Source organism: Artibeus jamaicensis, unplaced genomic scaffold, assembly GCF_021234435.1.
Source record: "Artibeus jamaicensis isolate MK-2021 breed Jamaican fruit bat unplaced genomic scaffold, CSHL_Jam_final scaffold_474, whole genome shotgun sequence".
Lineage (NCBI taxonomy): Eukaryota > Metazoa > Chordata > Mammalia > Chiroptera > Phyllostomidae > Artibeus > Artibeus jamaicensis.
In genome coordinates this window covers 4,727,529-4,746,586 of record NW_026522046.1, presented here as the reverse complement: position 1 = coordinate 4,746,586, position 19,058 = coordinate 4,727,529, and the positions used below count along the sequence as shown (strand labels likewise).

Here is a 19,058-nt window from a genome sequence, read left to right as displayed (position 1 = left end):
GCCAATTACTATTCTTACACTGATGGAATAGCATATGAAGCTGCTGATTTGTGTTTGGGGGTCAACTACATATTCCACACACGCTTCTGATGGGGCAAAGGAACAAGAGTTTTCCAGGTCAAGGCGACTTACCAGAACCAGGTTTGCCTTTTCTGTCTTACCTAGGAGCTAGCTAACTCATTTTAGAGGGGACGTTTTACCCAAAGCGGGGCAGTCTCCAAAGATGCTGCACTAAGAGAGGGCTGTTTTCTTCTGGTTCTAGATTAGAACTGCTACCTTGTCCAGCTATTTTGGGGGCAGTGGGGGAGAATGAGTTAAGCTTTTGTGTCAGTCACTGTCCAGTGTATCAAAGGTCTCATTAAATAGCAACCACAGTCAGTGCCTCGGTAACCTGCTAAAATTTTGTTTGACTCAATGTTTACTCCTAAAATATTTCCAGGAGCTTGGTTAATTCTCAGTGATTAAACTAAGTCGGCTTAAGGCTAAATAATCACCCCTTTCCTGTCTGGTAAGACTGAACGATCTTCAGGTGGACAGGTTTTCCGGTGCCTCCTCCAACCCTGAATTCTGGTCCCAGAAGTGAACAAATGAGATCAATGAGTCTATCACAGATGACAAGTTTATACAGCAAAGTCCTGCCAGTGACTGACTGGAAAATATAGGTTTTCATAATTCTTTCCTACATAATGCCAACTGCTGTTCCTAAATACATAAAATTAAGTTCAGAACTGGCAGATTATATTTAGAAGTCATTAGAGCCTCTCTCATGATTTTTTGATGGTGACATCATGGCAGCCAAGTCCCAATTGTTATCGAATGTTTTCAGACATTCAGACACAGAAAATGGCTAAGCCTGTTGTTGTTAAAATGTTAGTAAACGAGAAAGGAGAGTCAGACAACTTGACACGGAAAACCACTTCCCTGACGCAGAGGATGTCCGGGTGCTTCCAAGTGCTGCCCCCTTGTCTCTGCCTCTCCTACCAACCTTCTGCCATACAAGTTTTGTCAAAATAGGCAGTGAAGGGGGTTATGCCTCAGTGTAAACAAAAAGTCTACTTTTCTTACTTTACCTAAACAAAATAACTTATAATCACTGTTTGACCTAAGTTTAGAAAGTAAACAATTATAGTATTATTCCATTTTCTCACTTCAAGTTTTAGAATGTCCTGACATTTTCATATTACTAGAAAAATGACCAGTTCTGCTGATGAGACTAACACCAAAGCTGCCGGAAAAGAAGAATTTTATAATGGCTTCAGGAACAGTGATATGAGGATTGTAATTCTGATGCCTTGATTTCTTTAAATCTACACAGTACTCTCAGTGAGTACACCTCACCATTTCAGCTCTAAATTACATACTTCCTGCACCCCCAAACTGTCTTAGACCTGGAATCTTATGCTCTCTACATGAGGAGCAATTCAAGAAATAGCTGCTGGCTAGAGCTACGTTCTGAGCGTCTGTGTCCCCCCACATCCATCCGCTGAAGTTTTAATGCCTGACATGACGGTGTGAGAAGGTGAGGGAACCTGGGAAGACAACTAAGTAAAGAGGGCAGAGCCACAGGAGGACGCCAGCTAGAGCCTGAGACCCAGAAGAGAGCCCTCACTCGGCCAGGCCTGCACCCTGATCTCAGACTTCCAGCCTCTAAAACTATGAGAAATAAATTTCTGGGTTTTATAAGCCGCCCAATCTACGGCATTTTGTTAAAGCAGCCTGATTGGACTAAGACAGTAGGTGACTAAATGGATTGTATTTCCAATTAATTCTTAACCACATCTACCCTACAGGGCTAGGCACAAGGTTAGTCATAAATATTTCTTCCCCAGGAAGAACCATTTAAATGAGAAAGAAGGGAATGGAGCACAGCAGGAATGAGAATTGAAAGTTTCACAGATCACTGGTGGGAAAGCCATTAGGGACCGTGTGAGTGGTAAGAAAGAGGGCTCAGCTCTCCGGAGGGGCTGCTGGGCCAGAGAGTGTGTGAAGGAGCCCGACTCTGGCATGTCTTAGTCAAAGACAGTGATGTATGTTTAAAACAGGAATGCAGCAGCCCAACAAATATTCCTTGCGTTTAAGTTTTCTCTTCTTTGGAAAATGAGGTGTGTGATGCTGCTTTGAGAAATAAAGAAAATAGCACAGCACCTTGCAGACGGTGCTATGATGTTGTATAGTTATACACTGTGCTTTCAAAAATAGAGTATTTACCCTCACACAGGCGACTTACTAAATGATGACAGAGACCTAGGATTATACAGCACAGCCAGAAATTGAAATTGAGAATCATGAACTCCTGAGAAATTCATGAAGTCTGAATTCCTAAGTTTTAAAAGAAATGCTAAAAAGGTTGACATTTGTAGTGATGAATATTTTCTACAATTAGAAATATTGAGTTTAAGTTCAGAGTTACAGAAGAAGGGCCCATTAAAGCCAGTGGTGCTATGAAAAGAGCTCCTGGCGAATATGAATCACCTTCCTTGTCAAGATTTCAGTCACTCACTTGCTGAGCATCTTCTATGGGCCAGGTACCCTGAGGGTGTGGGGGGTATGATGATAAGCAAAACATATGTGTTCCTTCATGGCAGGTACAATTTAGTGAGGAATCTGACTTTCAGCATCTTTTCAGAGAAACAATTAGAGTTAGATGAGGGCCTCACAGTCCACTTAATCTAGGCCCTTACCTTTATAAACATGGACCCCCAAGGCCCAAAGGAATGAAAGGAATTGGTCTTGGTGCTGCTGCTTAGAGAAGGGAGAGGCGGCAAGGACTCCCCACTATCATCTCAGTAATCTCTCCCCCTGACAGAGGTGGCGGGTATTTCCCTCACCTGAGTTGTACATTAGAAAGGATATAAAACTTTTTTCAACACAACAAAAATATCACATTGCACCTAGCTGAAAGACAAGGGAAAAATAGATGAGAACTAATATCTCTGGGAAACAAAGAGGCTGACAGACCAAGAAAGAGGCAGCCAGATAGACCCTTCAGCATTTACTTTGTGCTAAGTTGCTCTTACATATTATTTCATTTGATCTTCCCAATGCAAGGAGAAAGCTATTTCCACTGTCTCCATTTTATAGATGGGAAAAATCAAGGCTTAAAAAGGTAAGAAATCTGTCCTGTTTGCATAGCTGTTAATTGGTCAGGACTGCCGCCTAAACAGTTCTTAGTCATTCTGTCATATTGCCTCCCAGAGGGAATCTGAGAAAAAAGACTACATTAAAAAGGAACTGGCCCATGGCTCAGTGAATTGAGTGCAGGCCTGTGAAGCAAGGGGTTGCAGGTTCAATTCCCAGTCAGGGCCCATGCCTGGGTTGTGGGCCAGGTTCCCAGGTGGGGGCAAGTGAGAGGCAACCACACGCTGATGTTTCCTTCCCTCCCCTTCTCTCCCTAAACATTAATCTATGGTGTTTAAAGTCAGATAGAAGTTATTCCTGAGTCTGGGGGTAGTGCCCATTCAAAAAGCAAAAGGAGTCTTCTCATATTCTGGGTCTTCATCTAAATACTTATACAGTTTGTGGAAATTTATCAAGCTGTACACTTATGATTGCTATATGTTATTTCAATTAAGTTTCTTTCTTTCTTTTTTTTTTTAAGGAGCCCTGTCCTGGTCAAATAGTATCATTGAGTTAATAGTTACCAGGGTTTCTAAAATTTTAGCAAATCTTTCTTCTTTGATGGTATAGAAGCAGTCTTCCAAAGAAATAACCCAATTATTTTAAAATAAAAAATAGACAAACTGGCCCAGTCGAAAGAAAGAATGATTCCCTTTGTTGACAAAATCTGTTACTTGCCACAAATACAGGCCTGTGGAATCTGTCCAAGGAAGCTGCCCTATGCCACTGCCGGCAGTGACCTTCACTATTTACAGCACCAAGTATCAAAACGAGGAAAAACACATTGAATGTTAGGATGAACTATTTAAATGAAAAGAAATTTTTTGAAAGACAAAAAACACCCTGTCTAATAAACCTTTTCTTTGGTATTTCATAATCCTCAATGTTGCAATTTGTCCCAGACTTCATTGTGAAGACACGCAACACACAGCTGTGTTGTTTCTGAGTGTTAAAGAAACTGCCGATCGGTTATACTGCCGCTCGAGGGGGGAAGACTAAGTCCATCCCCATTTCCCCCACTTCACACCCAGGCTTTGCCTGCCTTCCGCCGGTTGTCATCATTCAGATTTTGTTTGGGGGTTTTCCTCCTCCCTTCTTCAGTTTCACTACCTTCATCTGGTGCAGACTCATCTTTCCCGTATCAGCTGTGCAGGCCTGACCTCAGAGGAGACCTTATTTGGTCACACTCGGGGGCCCTGATCTTACTTTACATGGAGAGTTGTGTCCTGTGCGGAAGTTGATCAGAACGGCTGTGGCTCAGGTGGCCAGCCCCCATCCCCAGAGCCTCTCCCAGCACTTGGGAACCAACACGACCTGCACTGCACGAGGTTGTGGTCAGAGACGTCTCAAGATTCCAGAGCCGTAACCTTGAGGTGAAGTCTATCCCTAAGCTTACCTCCCTTGCCACCAGCTTTAGCTCACTGTTTCTCTTAGACCATTACCACCCATTTCCCTCCACACTAAGAAATATGTGCTGTTTAGTTCAAGAATGTGGGGGTGGCCCTGGCTGGTGTAGCTCAGTGGATTGAGTGCGGGCCTGGGAACCAAAGTGTCACTGGTTCGATTCCCAGGCAGGGCACATGCCTGGGTTGCAGGCAAGGTCCCCAGTGGGTGACCCATGAGAGGCAACCACACACTGATGTCTTCCACTCTTTATCCCTCTGTTCCCCTCTCTAAAAATAAATAAATCTTAAAAAAAAAAAAAGAATGTGGGAGTGGAGGCGCCAGAGACATTTGCCCATACGATATGGCAGAGGGAAATGTTAATATAAAAATAACATTGGCAACAGAGCTGAAGACAACCTACCAGACAACCCCTGGTAGGTAGGTGTGGCTTTTCTGATGTACCCCTAACTTGTCAGAGTGTCCCACTGCCAAAGATTAGCGGGGCTTACGTCACCAGATGCAGTGTCACATGGGCTCTTCAATCTGAAGAGGACAACAAAGCCAAAGGCCAACTTCCCAGTACACTGCTGTCTTTCCTCAGCTCTGGACCCTTTGTGGACATGTTTTGAGACAAAGCTCAAATAGCTAGGTAGATAAAATGAAGTTTATTTTTTAAGTTGTACCATATTATCAGAAGAGGTCAGAAATATGTTTTTATTCTAGGGCTGAGATCAGAAATTCATTTCAAGCATAAAATATATTCCTAATAGTTCAGTATTCTTTGTAAATTGCTACAGCAGCACTAGTGAATGACAAAGATAAGATCCCCTGTTCGGGGAAACATGGAGGTTCGAGGGAGATAAAGTAAGTGGATCTGAAGCTTAAAAAAAGAACATCTGGAAAAGGAGATGCCTTCGGATTTCCAAACCAAATAACAGATATGCTCAAACCCATTTGAATGGTTAACACTGATTCTGCCTGGCAACAGTTGCCAAAAACAAAAATTTGAAATGCTGTCTAATTTAGTTAGGGGGCATGAGTTCTAAAAGAACTGGAGGAGGTATAGGGGAATATACCATTTTCTTTAATATCTAATACAGTTAAGGTATGTGAGAGTAGATTTAAAAATTGAATATAGCGAGCCCTGACTGGTGTGGCTCAGTGGGCTGGATGTCATCCCACAAACTGAAAGGTCACAAGTTTGATTCCCAGTTGGGGCACAAGCCTTAGTTACAGGCTGGGTCCCCAGTGGGGATGTGCGAGAAGCAACGGATCAGATCTGTTTCTCTCTCACATGGGTTTTCTCTCCCTCCTTTTTCCTCCCTCTAAAAGTAAATAAATAAAATACTTAAAAACCCTTTTGGTTAAAAAAAAAATGAATATAGTGAAAAAAAATCACCCATAAATAATAAAACCAGCTATTTAGTAAGATGTGCTAAACATTTTTTTAAATGAGTCCCTCAAAAGCCTTCCCCTCCAACACACGCAAACTATCTCTGACTCAAGTACCTCCATCTGACTCACTGAGCTTTCAGTAGTGTTTTAAGGTCAACACATATCAGACGTGAGACAACTGACAACAGACGTCCAGGCCTAAGACCCGCCTTCCTGTAGGTTATTTGCATTTCTGTACATCCTTTAAAAATGTACCCTAAAGAGTCAACAACTACAAAACAACCAACCAGGCCTCTGAAAAAACCTCAAAAATCCCTCAATGCTACAGGAAAAAATGTTAGATTATTATAGATTTAAGAAGATGGAAGAGGCATGACAACAAATGCAATGTGTGGTTCTTAATTGAATCCTAAATCAAAAACAGTTATCAGTATCAGCTATAAAACACATTTGGGGACAGCTGGGAAATTCTGAATAGTAGTGAATAAAAGCTCATTTTCTTAGGCTACATAGAAGAATGTCCTTAATCGTTGGAGAGGCACACTGAAGCATTCGGAGGTGAACGTCAGAATGTCTGAACTTGCCTTCAAATGGTCTAGAAAGAAAAATAAATCTGTACAAAGAAAAGTGCAACAGACATAGCAACATATTTAAAAAATAAATCTGTGAAGCAGATATAATGTTCCCATCTCCAAGATACTTCAAAACCATGCGTTTACACGTGAGGAAAGTCACCCCTGGCCTATCACCAAACTGAAAGGACGGTGTCCTGTTTATCCTGTATCTTTACCATGTTTGGATAATGTCGCTCCAGGAATCTGCAATCACACAGGACAAATGTTCGTTACACTCTAACATTCATGCCGGTGGTTCTCAATCTGGCGGCGGGAAGGCAGTTCTGGCCCACTCAGAAAGGAGATGAGCACACCCTGGAGGGGACAAAATGAAAGCTGCCACTCCCATCGCCATGACTGTCGCCCACGGCCACCTGTACCACTGCCTGCATGAAATGACAGCCATCTTATAAAATCAACAAAACTAAAATCTCCCAGTAATCCACATAGACGTTAATATACACATAATAGAAACTAAAAAAATACATCTGGTTCAGGACTACTAAGCGTCCTTGGAAAGAAACTGGAGAACATCCACCCCTTGTGACTATGCACAACAGGTTCAGAACACCACCAGAACAGCTAGCAGAATCCTCAAGAGGTTACAATGCAGCCATTGCCAACCTGTGAAGGTTGGCAAAACTGCAGAATTGAAGTTCTGCTCTTTGGGGTTCTCCTTCCTGCTCTTCCCTCCAAAGCAGCTGGTCTGGCTCCTTCTGTGCATACAGGCTGAGCAGGGCCAGGGCCAAAAGCTTGAAAGGGGCGTGGCCCGGACTTTTGGTGCTCTGTGCCTTAGGGAAAAATGACACAAGAGTTGCTAGGGGCTCCAACTGGTCCAACCTAGCAGATCAGAAAGGCACGCGTAGCTGAAGACCTAAACTGTGTTAAAAGAAATTATGTTGGATTGGAAAATATTCTGGGAATCAAGGATGGCAGGACTCTGGTGTGGAATCAAGGCTCACCATGCAACTCATGGGAAATGTGATAAAACATCTGGTACAGCTAACACTTGGGTGAGCATACCACACGCAGGGGCTGAAATTTCAGGGCAGGCTCATTCTGCAATCTCGAACTGCAAGGGTAGCTGAATTTGCTGGGCAGAGTCCCACAAGAAGAAAGCAAGGCTTCTGCTCTGGGATGGAATTTGCTATCAGTAAATATACGTAATGATCTCTTCAAGACTGACACAGCAGCAGTATTCAGAATTTTAGAACAGTGATTAATCATGGTGATGGACTGGGGGTGGGGACTGGGGATGAGGTGGAGGGGGTCATGGTATTGATTATTCCAGGTCATTTCCCACTTGTCCTATTTCTCAGCAAGGACTAAAAGACTGATTATCATCCTGGTAGTATATTTCAGGGCCCTAGGGTTTAGGATCAAGCATGAGGTAGCAGAATTCATTAATTAACAATTATGGAAGTCCTTCCTATATGGTCAATATAATCTGCACAATAACAAAAGAGCCAAATTAGCAACAGATAAAGCTAGTTCCTGGAACATCTGGCTCCAGGAATCAGGTTTCTCCTATGCAATGGGAAAAATCTACAGTCAGCAAAACAGAGGCTTTAGGAGTTGGTGTGTAGACAAAAAACATGCTATTTTTCATAATTGAGAGCTAGAAACTTGTGGTAATATAATCAGCTTTAAAAAAAGGACTTGGAACTTATGACATAAAATAAGGGAAAGAGAGATCCAATGGAGAGGGTTCAGGTTACATTGATATAGGAACAGGACCAACCCAAGTGCAAGATTTAGTCTTAATGACCCTGCGTAAAAATGGCTGGGGAATCCCAGACTGAAACAATAACCATGAGACTAGAGCAGGCCTTGATACAGTGCGGTAGGAGGTGAGAGGAGAAGACATCTTCCTTGCACATAAGAGTAGATGAATTTATACCAAGTATTTGGAAACTCAAGAGGTGGAACCTGATTGGGACAAGCCCAGGAATAGTGTGTTGGTGAGCTTCTGTTAAAAAAATGATACAGCACTTTGAAGGAAAGTGTGGAGACTGTGTCTCCAAAGTGCCCTCTCTCAATTCACAAAGGGCATGGTAGAAAAACAGGATCAGCAGGGTCATCAGAAGATCATTTCAGTATTCTGAAAATGAAAACCCAGAAGCCTTGAATGTAAGTGTTGGAAATTAAAGGGAGGAAAAGGAGCTTAGAAAAAAACTGGCCTGACCTTGAAACTATACAGAGGGCAAAAGTAGTGAAATTTATACAGAGGGCAAAAGTAGTGAAACTATCAGTCATCATCACCCAAAAGACAAATCATAAGGAGGAGTACAAAACGATTACAACAATAATAAAGCAATTAGTACAGATAAATACTATTAATAAATAAATAATAATACAAGGTTGAACTTGGTGTTTTTTGCACTCACAACTACAAACCTACTATTGCCCACCCCTGTATGAAGATCATTAGCAGAGTGGTATAGAAAACAACTCTAAGAGGCCGCCTGCAAAGGCAGTGGAACTTCTCCCAGGATACAGGAATTAGAATTAGTGATAGTGTTTCTCCCACCTGGGTTTTAAATTAGACAACAGAACAGACACCATGGAGAAGTTAAAACCATGAGGCTGTGCTCTGTAAGCCTCGCTTCCGTTTTCTGTTTATCTTGGATAAGCTTAAATCTCTGCTACCGACTCAGGCCACACAGGTCTAGGCGGAGTAAGGGATAATGTATCAGGCTCATAGACCTCTTTCTCGGGGGAAATGCTGCCTGTCCATAGGACTAGTGCTTCAATGACAAGTTGCTGCAGTGTCCACATTAGCTCTGGACAGTGAAGTGTTTGTAAATTTTGTTTCCATAGGGCTGGTGTTATAGTACTTTATGCCCTTACTGCTCTCTGAAATGGGGAATTTATATGACAAGACAGGGTCAACAATGGAGAAATCCAGTTCCAAAGATATCAAAGCACATCAGCAGTTCCAGCTTAAGGGGCCCCCAGGTTGCAGCTTCCATTAGACCCCAAAACAAAGCCCTTCTGGCTAACGATGAAAATATGGTTTTACACTTATAAAGGGATTTCAATTTCTCTGTGAGAATGGGGCATTGATTTGACAGGGGGGCTATACTTTCCGAGGCTTTATGGGGGGCATTCTTTACACTGCTGGGACTGTATTATTTGAACTGTAATGTTTACATTATCTACTTGCTTCATATAATGGGGAGAAAAGGAAGTGATATGGAGGCTTGCTTCTGCTAGTCCTGGCCCAATGATTACACCACCCCACCAGAAATTCCCTCCTTTCCTCCCTCCTCCTTCCTTCACCTCTTTCAACAATGGCAGCAACTGGCCAGCAGAACCAGCACACGGTATCTCAGAATCAAATCAGCACCTGAACTACTACTGGTCAGAAGATAAAAAGCTAAATTTTCCCATGAAAGTCAATTTGGGAGGTCACTGTATAGTGTACAACTGCCGCCCAAAAGGGGGGGTAGTACTACTCAGGCTGACCACTTGAAATGTGTGTGGAGGGTGCCCTTCCCTTCCTGGGGGCTCAAGGTTTCCCCTACCTGTTCACTCTCCCTCCTGAGAGGAAAAAAATGTTGATATGAAAAATACCAACATGGGTGCCCAGGATGACAGTGAGGAAATAGCTTTGGACAGGAAGAGCAAAACTAGCCCTCAAGGCTATTTAACCTTCAGTTGCAAGGAGCTGGAAGTTGCTCTTGCCCTCCCCCGCCTACCAAAACTGAAAGGGCCATGGGAAGGGCTCAGGATAAAAATGGGTCTATGCACAGGGAGGCAGACTGTCCTGCTGTAGGAGCAGCAGGATCCTTCAGCTGACCCGTGGTCCCAGGGCAAGTCCATCAGGGTAAAGAATTTGGCTGGTCATATCCTTGGTCATTAACTGGGAGGGCCAGTTGCTAAATGGCATTTGGGATACTGGTCTTGTCCTCTCTTCACCTCTATCACAGTACTAACAGTAATGACAACGGGTGATTTTTAAAAGTTTCTATTTTAAGTCTGGCTAAAATAGAAGGATAGAGATTCTTTGTATTAATACGCCCTCTCTCCTCCTCCCAAAGGAAGTGGTCATGTAGGTCAGAGACGGCCACCTACGTACTAAAATCAGGGGGACCTGGGTAAAAATGAGTGTCCGTCACAGAATAGCTGCATCTTATTCTTGGTACAAAACTGCAAATCTTTCAAATAGTCATTTCCAAACAAAAGTCTGTTATCAATTAAGGAAGATAATTTAATACCAATGGTAGTAGAGAGGATTGGGGTTTTTTTTGACCCAGATAAACTGGTTTCAGATTCACTTCCTTCAAGTACACACTCTCCACACTTCAGAACTGTTTTTGCAACAGCTTGGATTTGTGCAGTTCTTCAAAGGACTCATTTCTTCTAACAATTCAGGATTGCTACTTTAGAATTCTGAAAATGGAACCTGGAGGCCTTGAATGCTAGAGTTAGAAATTAAAGGGAGGAAAAGGAGCTTAGAAAAGAACTGATCTAACTTGGATGGAGGTAGGGCTTGAGTGTGAATAGATACAGAGCTGTTTCATGAAATATTTCGTGCAGAATGTATACTTCTAATTGCATGAACAGTGTCACACCCTAAAACTCACAGGCTACAGAGAAACTAAAGCATCTGACAGCCAAGTAAAAGGTTTGTCTGAGTGTACAGGGCAGACCATGAGAAGAGTCAAGGTAAAAATAAGTGGTTCTCTGTCTTTGAATGCACCTCCCCCTTTTGACTGCCACATGGTGGATCTTTTTAGACCTATAGCTTGGAGACCTTGCTTCCACCCGGGGCACTGGTTACTTTTCAAGTTTAAGACACTGGTAAGATGGAAAGGTAACTGACTGGCCTGATTATGCCAAAAGGAGAATGTGAGTATAATTTCTACCAACTACTTTCTTGGGGCAGCTATTCAAAGAATTTTAACATCCAATTTTTACCAACATGATAAGACAACTATGTTTAATTTTCACAGGTCAGAAAGAGGTCTAAAAAGAGCCCCACCCTCAAATTCTGTTACAGATGACAGGACAGATTCCTCTACTACAGGCTTCATGTCAACCACCCCAGATCTCACCAAGACGGGCTGCTCACTGGGAAACATACCACCAGTAGGAGCAGAACAGGGCACTGTCCCTGAATGGGAAAAAAATGCAGACCTAAACCTTCTCTAACATTCCTTCTGTAATTTACTCCCAATTTATAGAATTCTCATTTAAACTGGCATTAAAGAAAGTGTTAACAATATCTGAAATAGGATTTAAGCACTGTGGAAAAACTTATCTTCAAATTTAAAATTCATCTTTAAAAACTGACAGGAGAAGACTCAAGCTGGGTGAATCAGCGTCCTACTGAGAACCACACCCTTTACCTCTGGCGTCCTCCTAAAAGCAGACACCCGACAGGCTTGCAAGGGTGCGCAAACAGTAGCTTGTTCTCCAGCGCACGCTCACTGGGAAACAGAGCATTCGCTGCACCAAGTCTAAATGCAGCCTGGGGAGACTTGGCTGGTGTGTGTGCTTAAAAGAGGAATCAGAAAATGAGAAAGAGCCCTAAATAGTTGTTTTCTATTTATCTCTGAGGTCATCCCAAGGACACTTGGAACTCAGGTCTCAAGACACTCTACAGAGTTACTTCCCTACCAGCTAGAGGCTGGTGCTGGGGCTGTTGAAAGATGGAGTGGGAAGGGAACATAATAGAGAATGTGGTAGGGTGCAAAATAACATTCAGCAAGTACTGGCTGGTGCAGAGCATGGTGCCATGGCTGAGCAAGACAGAAAGAAACATAAGGCAGGGGGGTTCTCTGCTTTTGGAGACATTTAGATCCAAAGAGAAATTGTTTCCTGTTTCAACAGAATGGAAATTGGGAAGCAGGGACTAAGTTTAATATTTGTCAAAATACAGAATACTACACATTAAAACCTATGCTGCTTTCTCCTTACTCCTCAAAGAAATAAGATTCCAAGGCTGAGAGGAAGGAAAGGAATCAGAAGGGAGCCGAGAAGGGGTGCAAGTGTTCTGACCTGAGGTGTCCCTCTGCACGGCGAACTTGTCACCACTAAATTATTCTCTACCAAAATTCAGATTAGGAAATTTAGGGTAGGCATTCCAGGATCTGGTCTTTACTGAGGGCGGCCACGTAGAAGAGATATCCCCCCTTTTCTCTTCTACCTTTTCTATGGGAAAAGTATAAAAGACCCTCATTAAGTGTCCTTTCAGGCAATTACAAAGCATTTCCAGGCCCTTGGCCGAAAAGTGTTTATGAAAGCTAAAGTCCTTCTCAGCCCCTCTGGAGAAGCACAAGTATCAGCATCCTCTTAAACAGCTGGTATCTAGGGTTACCTCCTGAGAGGTTTCAGACTCCCTCACAAAAGGGCAATCTGCCCAGGCCTGTCCTTTTTTTAATAGGGAAGGGCCAATTTATAGCATGGGAAATATTTCAGAAAAAAACTCTTTACAACAAAAACACAAATGCAAACAACCTCATTTTGGTTGTGAGAATAAGGAGTAGGGACTAAGGAAGGCTCTTTTAAAAACTCTGAGGAAAAGGCACTGGATTAACTTTTGTTTTACTTTTTAACCAATTGTCCTTCTTATACTTATCATACAGCCCCAGTCTAGCCCACACAGTCCTTGGTTTAGGGCTGCCTGTGAGGTCTTAGTCAAGATGCTGGAGGATATTTGGGGTGGGTGCTGCTGAGACAAGTGTACCCCTAGAACCTGACCTCATCCTGGGGGTGAGGCTACTCTGGTTTGGGGGTTGCTCAGAGGCTGTTCTTTCTGGTACTTGCTGGGTTAACTCATTTGAAGAAGCAAGGCATTTGAAGGGGTACCCACTGGAAGGGTCGCAGCCATAAGTGAGGCTCCGGCAAGTGTCATTTTATGGCACATACTCGGCCACAATAGGAAATTAAATAGAAGAGGGAAGGCCAAGGAGGAGAGAAATTACAGCTCGGTCACTCCCGTGTTGAAGTGGAAGCCTCAACAAGAAACATCTGCACTGGCGCAGCAAGCACCCGTTCGTTCTTCAGGCCTGGAATCAAGACTGGAGCTTGCAACAGAAGGGCAGGCAGGACTCTTCAATGGGAAGCTAAAGCCGAAGCCCCATGGGAAACAGCAGATAAAAGGGTAATATCCTCAGATCGAGTCTCAACACCTCTCTCCCCAGGGAAGCTAAACCACCTTCTCCTATTATCACTGCCTTTAGACAGCCACAGTCTAAAGTGGGAGACCAAGAAAGGGAGGCGGATAGGTCAGGAACTGCTCTTCCCCATAAATGCAGGCCATCCGCCTGGCAGTTGGAGGGTTAAAGTCAACACTTAAAAGAAAACTCAAACCCCATTAAGTCCAGGCCAGGAGAACAGGGAGCAGCAGGAAAGCCAAAGGAAACTAATTTTGGAGGTTCTCCAAGCTGCCAATCACAAGCACATTTCTAACAGTCCCCGTGTTGTTTGAGTTGGTTGTTTTTCCACAGGCTACACAATGGGGTCTGGTTATTCATTGAAAAAGTCTGCAAGGGAGCCCCGCCCTCCATTCACAACTAATTTGGAATGCTCCATTCGGCAAGAGGGGGACTCTGCAGCTCAGTTTGCTCAGGCACTCGGAGCAGAGCCCAGCTGTCGCCGCAGGGATGCTTGCTTGCCCAGCGAGCTGTGTTTATGTAAGAAATTCAGACACTGCAGGCTCCTGCCTGCTCCACACCCTCCCTAAGATTCAGATGGCCAAGACTGGGGCTGAAATCTGCAAGGGTGTGCAAGTCTGCTGGAAGTGAGGTCGCAAGTGCCCTCTGGCAAAAGAGGAAAGGCAGAAGCAAACTATCTTGTACAGCCTGATTCAGAATCTGACTGTAGCTACCAGCTGAGGGAAACAGACTTCAGTGGTATTTCTCCTGCCCCAGGGACGAGCTGGTTTGCATTAGACGACAGCTTTCTCTGGAAGTTGGCCTTTCCAGACTCCCTGGCTTTTGCATTCATTGCCAAATGCTACAACAGGAGCCACCTGGCTTCCTCCCCAAGGGAGAGGGTCTCTGGAGACACTCCTAGATTCTCTGGCTGCAGGAGATGGGGGTAAACTACCTCTTAGGAACAGATTCACAGTTCCTTTTCCTAGATCTACATCCAGCCTATAAGGCTTCTAATGCCTCCTGAATGCCCATGGGACATCAAAAGGGAAGACAGAGGGCGAAATCTACTCCAAGAGCAATGTAAATAAAGTACAGGGCTAAAAACTGGTTGGTTTCTTAGATTTTTTCCCAACCTTCAATAATCACTCTTAAGAGTGATCTGATAAAGCCAGTCTGACAACCAAACTTTATTTCAAGGAAAAGCACACCAACTTTGTGAAAATCAAATCCAGGAAATAAATTTTAGTTGTTTCCTGTTTTTGTAAAATATTTGGCTATTTTCAAATGTCTGATGTTTACTTTTCTCACTGCTGCTGCCACCCCCACCCCCAGTGGACTCAGGAGGTGACTGGGGGAGCATTTCTCTGAAAGTCTCTCTGACCAGAATCAGATTTGAGGTCTTGGCTGTTCTGCAGATGGGTCTCAAACTCCTGGCCTTTTAAAGCCAGCTCTTATCCTGCTCCCTAGCATCTTGCACCCTCTGCCTTAACTTTCTGCTCCATGCTTCCTTCTCCTACACAGAGGAGCCTCCTTTATTTGCTGTGCAGGATCCTTTTACGTGGGAGCTCTTCTCCCTGAGAAGAGTTGCAAGTCCATTATCTAGCTGCCAGGCCCAAAGGTGTACTTACATTCTGGTTACACACACACACACACACACACACACACACACACACACACACTATTCTGCCCCTCCTTTAAGCTGAGCCTCTGAGAGGGATGGGACAATGATAGAAACTGACGACCAAAAAGCCTCTGTTAAATGAGCTTGATGAGTTCACAAACTGAATTTTTAAAAAAGCAACCTAATCTGGTATTGGCATCAGCATGCCTGGCCCCTGTCCAAGAGCTGGGAGCTGCAACAGACAAGACTGCACTCTCTGGATTCCAAGTGGAGAAGTACTGTGTGCCAGGGCACAGATGGGGCCCAAGCTGCCTCAAGGGCAACCATGTGCCCAATGGGGGACAGTGGGTCTCTGAGCCTGGACGTACTTCATTGTCACTAGAACTTGAGAAACATGTGGAGGGAATGGTCCCTTGGTACAGAATCACACACTCCATCTAACCCCACCACATGGTACCACTAGATGATAGAAACTGCAGACAGCACGAATTCTTGGCTTTATCAAACTACTTGTCTCAATCTCGTAAAAGTGAAGAAAGATGAAGGGGATAGACAGTCATCTCATGAATGATGCCAGGATTCTGTTACCTCTGGAATCTACCTGGGTGATCTACCAGACAATCCAAGTTTTTCTCGCCAAACTCAAAGGACTGTCAAAGGTTACTAGGTTTTATTAGAGGACTACAGGCAGAAAGATTCTAAGAGGCAGAGAAAAATCCATGGTTTTTAATAAGCCAATCTGAATTAAAGTTATAGAGGAAAACATTTTGTATGAACATAGGGCTCTCACAGATAAATGGGATCTCTAGGTCTTGATTTCTTAAAAGTCTTGAGTCTAAGGACCTTGGAGGCTATCAAAACAGGAAGGATTTCCAATCATTTAGCACCCTCTCAGTGGTCAGGCGTGGGTGAGCCTACTGAGCCTTTGAAAGCAGCGCTGTAACCCTGCAGTGAAACAATCTCTCCCCACCCCAGATTCTCCTCCTGCTTCCTTCAGCCCTCTTCTTTCTCCTCCCCACCTCCCCAACTACTGACTCTAGAAAAGGACAAACTGATAGCTTTGACTCTGTCAACACTCTCATTTTTTAAAGTGCCTATCATTTTCTTTTTTACCTTCTATAACTAAAAAGACTTTAGGATAATCCTTTCACATTGAAATGGCCCAAGACCACGGAGCAAGTAAACCTTCAGTTGTACACCCACCACCTCTGGGACCAAAACAATGAGTCTTCTCCAGAAGGAAGGCACGGTCTCTACAGTACCGACCTCATTCATAGTAAAAAAGAAAAACACCCAACTGAATAATCTCATATTGAAACAGGATTAAGATCAATGTGTTTGAGGCTCAAAGGCTGTCACAACAGTTAATCCTATTCCCCAGCCATCTACTGCAATGTCTTTATGAAAAGTCAATTTCATCAGTGAATTAGACAGTCCTTAGAACTCGTACTTTCTGCAGTCCACTCATTCTTTTTGAAATACATATCTAAAAGGAACACTTCAACGGGAAAATAAGATCGCTGGATTTTAAAATAATCCTCTAAACTATATTTGGTATAGAGGCCATGGTTTTAAAATAAGATTTTCTCATGCCTTCTCCCCAGCATAAAATATTTTATTTATTTGAGATGTTGGTAAACATTCACAATATCACAACTGAAATAATGATTTGTAAAAAAAATTTGGAACCTGCATTAAAAAAACACTATTTATATATGCTAAAATCCAGTAATATCCTTAAGTGCCCAAGCACTCAGTTTGGAAAAACGAATGTAACCCCCACCCCACCCCACCCTACCCCACCCCAAATCTAAGAATTTTGAGTTCCAATCTTACCCATGGTTTTGGTTTGTAGTTAATTCTGTGAAAATGTGTACGCATCTATCTACTGACACATTCCCTGGTTTGGTAGTTCTATGTGTTAATTAATGCACATGTTTAGCTACACACTCATTTATATAGATATGCACACACTCATTTATAATACACTGGCTATACAATACAGTTTTATCTGTACACACACTAATATGTCTTCTAGGAAACATGTCAGCTTTATGACTTTTCTATTATATTAATTTCTCTCTCTCTTCTGAGTCCTACATGGAACACACTCAAAGTACCAAGATATTCAGTAAGTTTCTCAGGGTCACAGAATGAAGAGCATTGAGGTTTTGAACTGGACAGCTGGAGTCTCCCTACAGCTCTCCCAGGAGCTGTCTTAAGGCGCCTGAAATAATGAGGGAGAGCCCGGAGGGTACCTTAACATGCCAAGTATCCCCTGGCTCTGTAGCTTCATGATGGCTTCTTTAAGGGTATTTTATAATGTCTTCTTCTCATTTCACCTAACCCCTTCTATTTGTCCCTACCACACTAGTCTGTCTCTCCAGCACTGGACCTTGTATTATCCCCTCTGTAAAATGAAGGGATTGGACAAGACTTATCTCTGCAAGGGAGCTCCAGCTCTAACAACCTGGGATCTTCAAGGTTACTTCTCAGGACCAAGGGACAATTGGGGAGGAGGGGAGGGCAATGGCAGAATCCCTGTAGGCTATAGCTTACATTTTTTTTTATTTCCTTGAATTTGACCTTTAAGAGTTTCCAGATGGGGATACTTAATCAATGCTTATACTATGTGTGATGTAGGGTGAAATCTATATAGCTAGAAGTAAGCTTGGCATTTATATGGCTTATAAGAACAATGGTTTCATTTATTCAAATCACACTGGATGGATGTCTATGGGTAGGAACCTAAATCTGGAACACTGACAAGATATAATCTCTTTAGAAGTTGGCCATATAAGTGTTTACTGAAAAAAAGTATGCCATAATCTTCAAAACTGACATGCTAAAATAAAATCAGTTACCCAAATTACTTAATAATTTTCTTTCTCTCATATAGGAAAAAGGTAGACTATTACAAGTAGTAGGCCACAGAGTATTTGTTCCAAATGCTTCTGCTACTGTAGGGAAAAGGTTTTCTTTACCAGCCAAGTGCCAGTTTGTTTTATAGTTTGTGGATTGATCGATTCAAACCAACTTATAGGGTTTCATTAAATCCGAATGAGTGTCTCCCTCCCCTGGAATAATCATAGACTCTTCCAAAAAGTGACAGGAGCAGAAGCTGATCCTCAACTCTAGACTGAGAGATACAGAGAAGAGTGGGCCCAGTCCTGGGCTCTGCCAGCATTCATGAATCTACGTTGTCAGTTTCAACAACAATCAGACCAGTCACACGTAAAAGCAAGGATGGATGGATGAAGGATACACCATCTCATATTTGTATAATCTTCCTTAACCTCTAAGGCAAGGGGATCTATTTCAATCTATTCTTCTTGACACTCCATCTCCGGAAATAACAGTCAGAGAGGGGGGGAAGGAATTATTAAAATACTTTTTGAGGCTACTCAACCATCTGTTTTATCCTTAAAAGACAGAAAAGCTCAACCTTAAGAAGTTAAAGCAAAAAGCAAACAAAGTAAAAAACAGAGCACACTTGGTAAGCATAAATATCTCCCAAAGCTCCTCCATTTTAGGTATGGCAATTTAATTAAAGAATTTAACACATTCCATTCACTGAGCAGAAATTACTTCTAAGGAGCCAGAACAATTATTGATTTCTTCCCTTTAGCTTATTCCTGCAGATAAATCTCTTCAAATATAAATCCTGGGTGCTGACATCTTTCTCTAAAGAACATAACTCTGCTTCAGCACACAAAATCAATTTGAAGGCAGTCATCTCACCTCCCTTTTAATTCTTTTGAGTTTCAGAGAAACAAACAAGCCCTGGCCAGTGTGGTTCTCGGAGTGTATTCCCCAATA

At 42.9% G+C, this 19,058-nt stretch overlaps 1 protein-coding gene across 1 annotated transcript in view; it reads right to left on the bottom strand.

Moving 5' to 3' along the window:
* Window positions 1-19,058, bottom strand: part of ETV5 (ETS variant transcription factor 5) — a 58,176-nt gene that overhangs the window by 33,567 nt on the left and 5,551 nt on the right. The window lies entirely within an intron of this gene.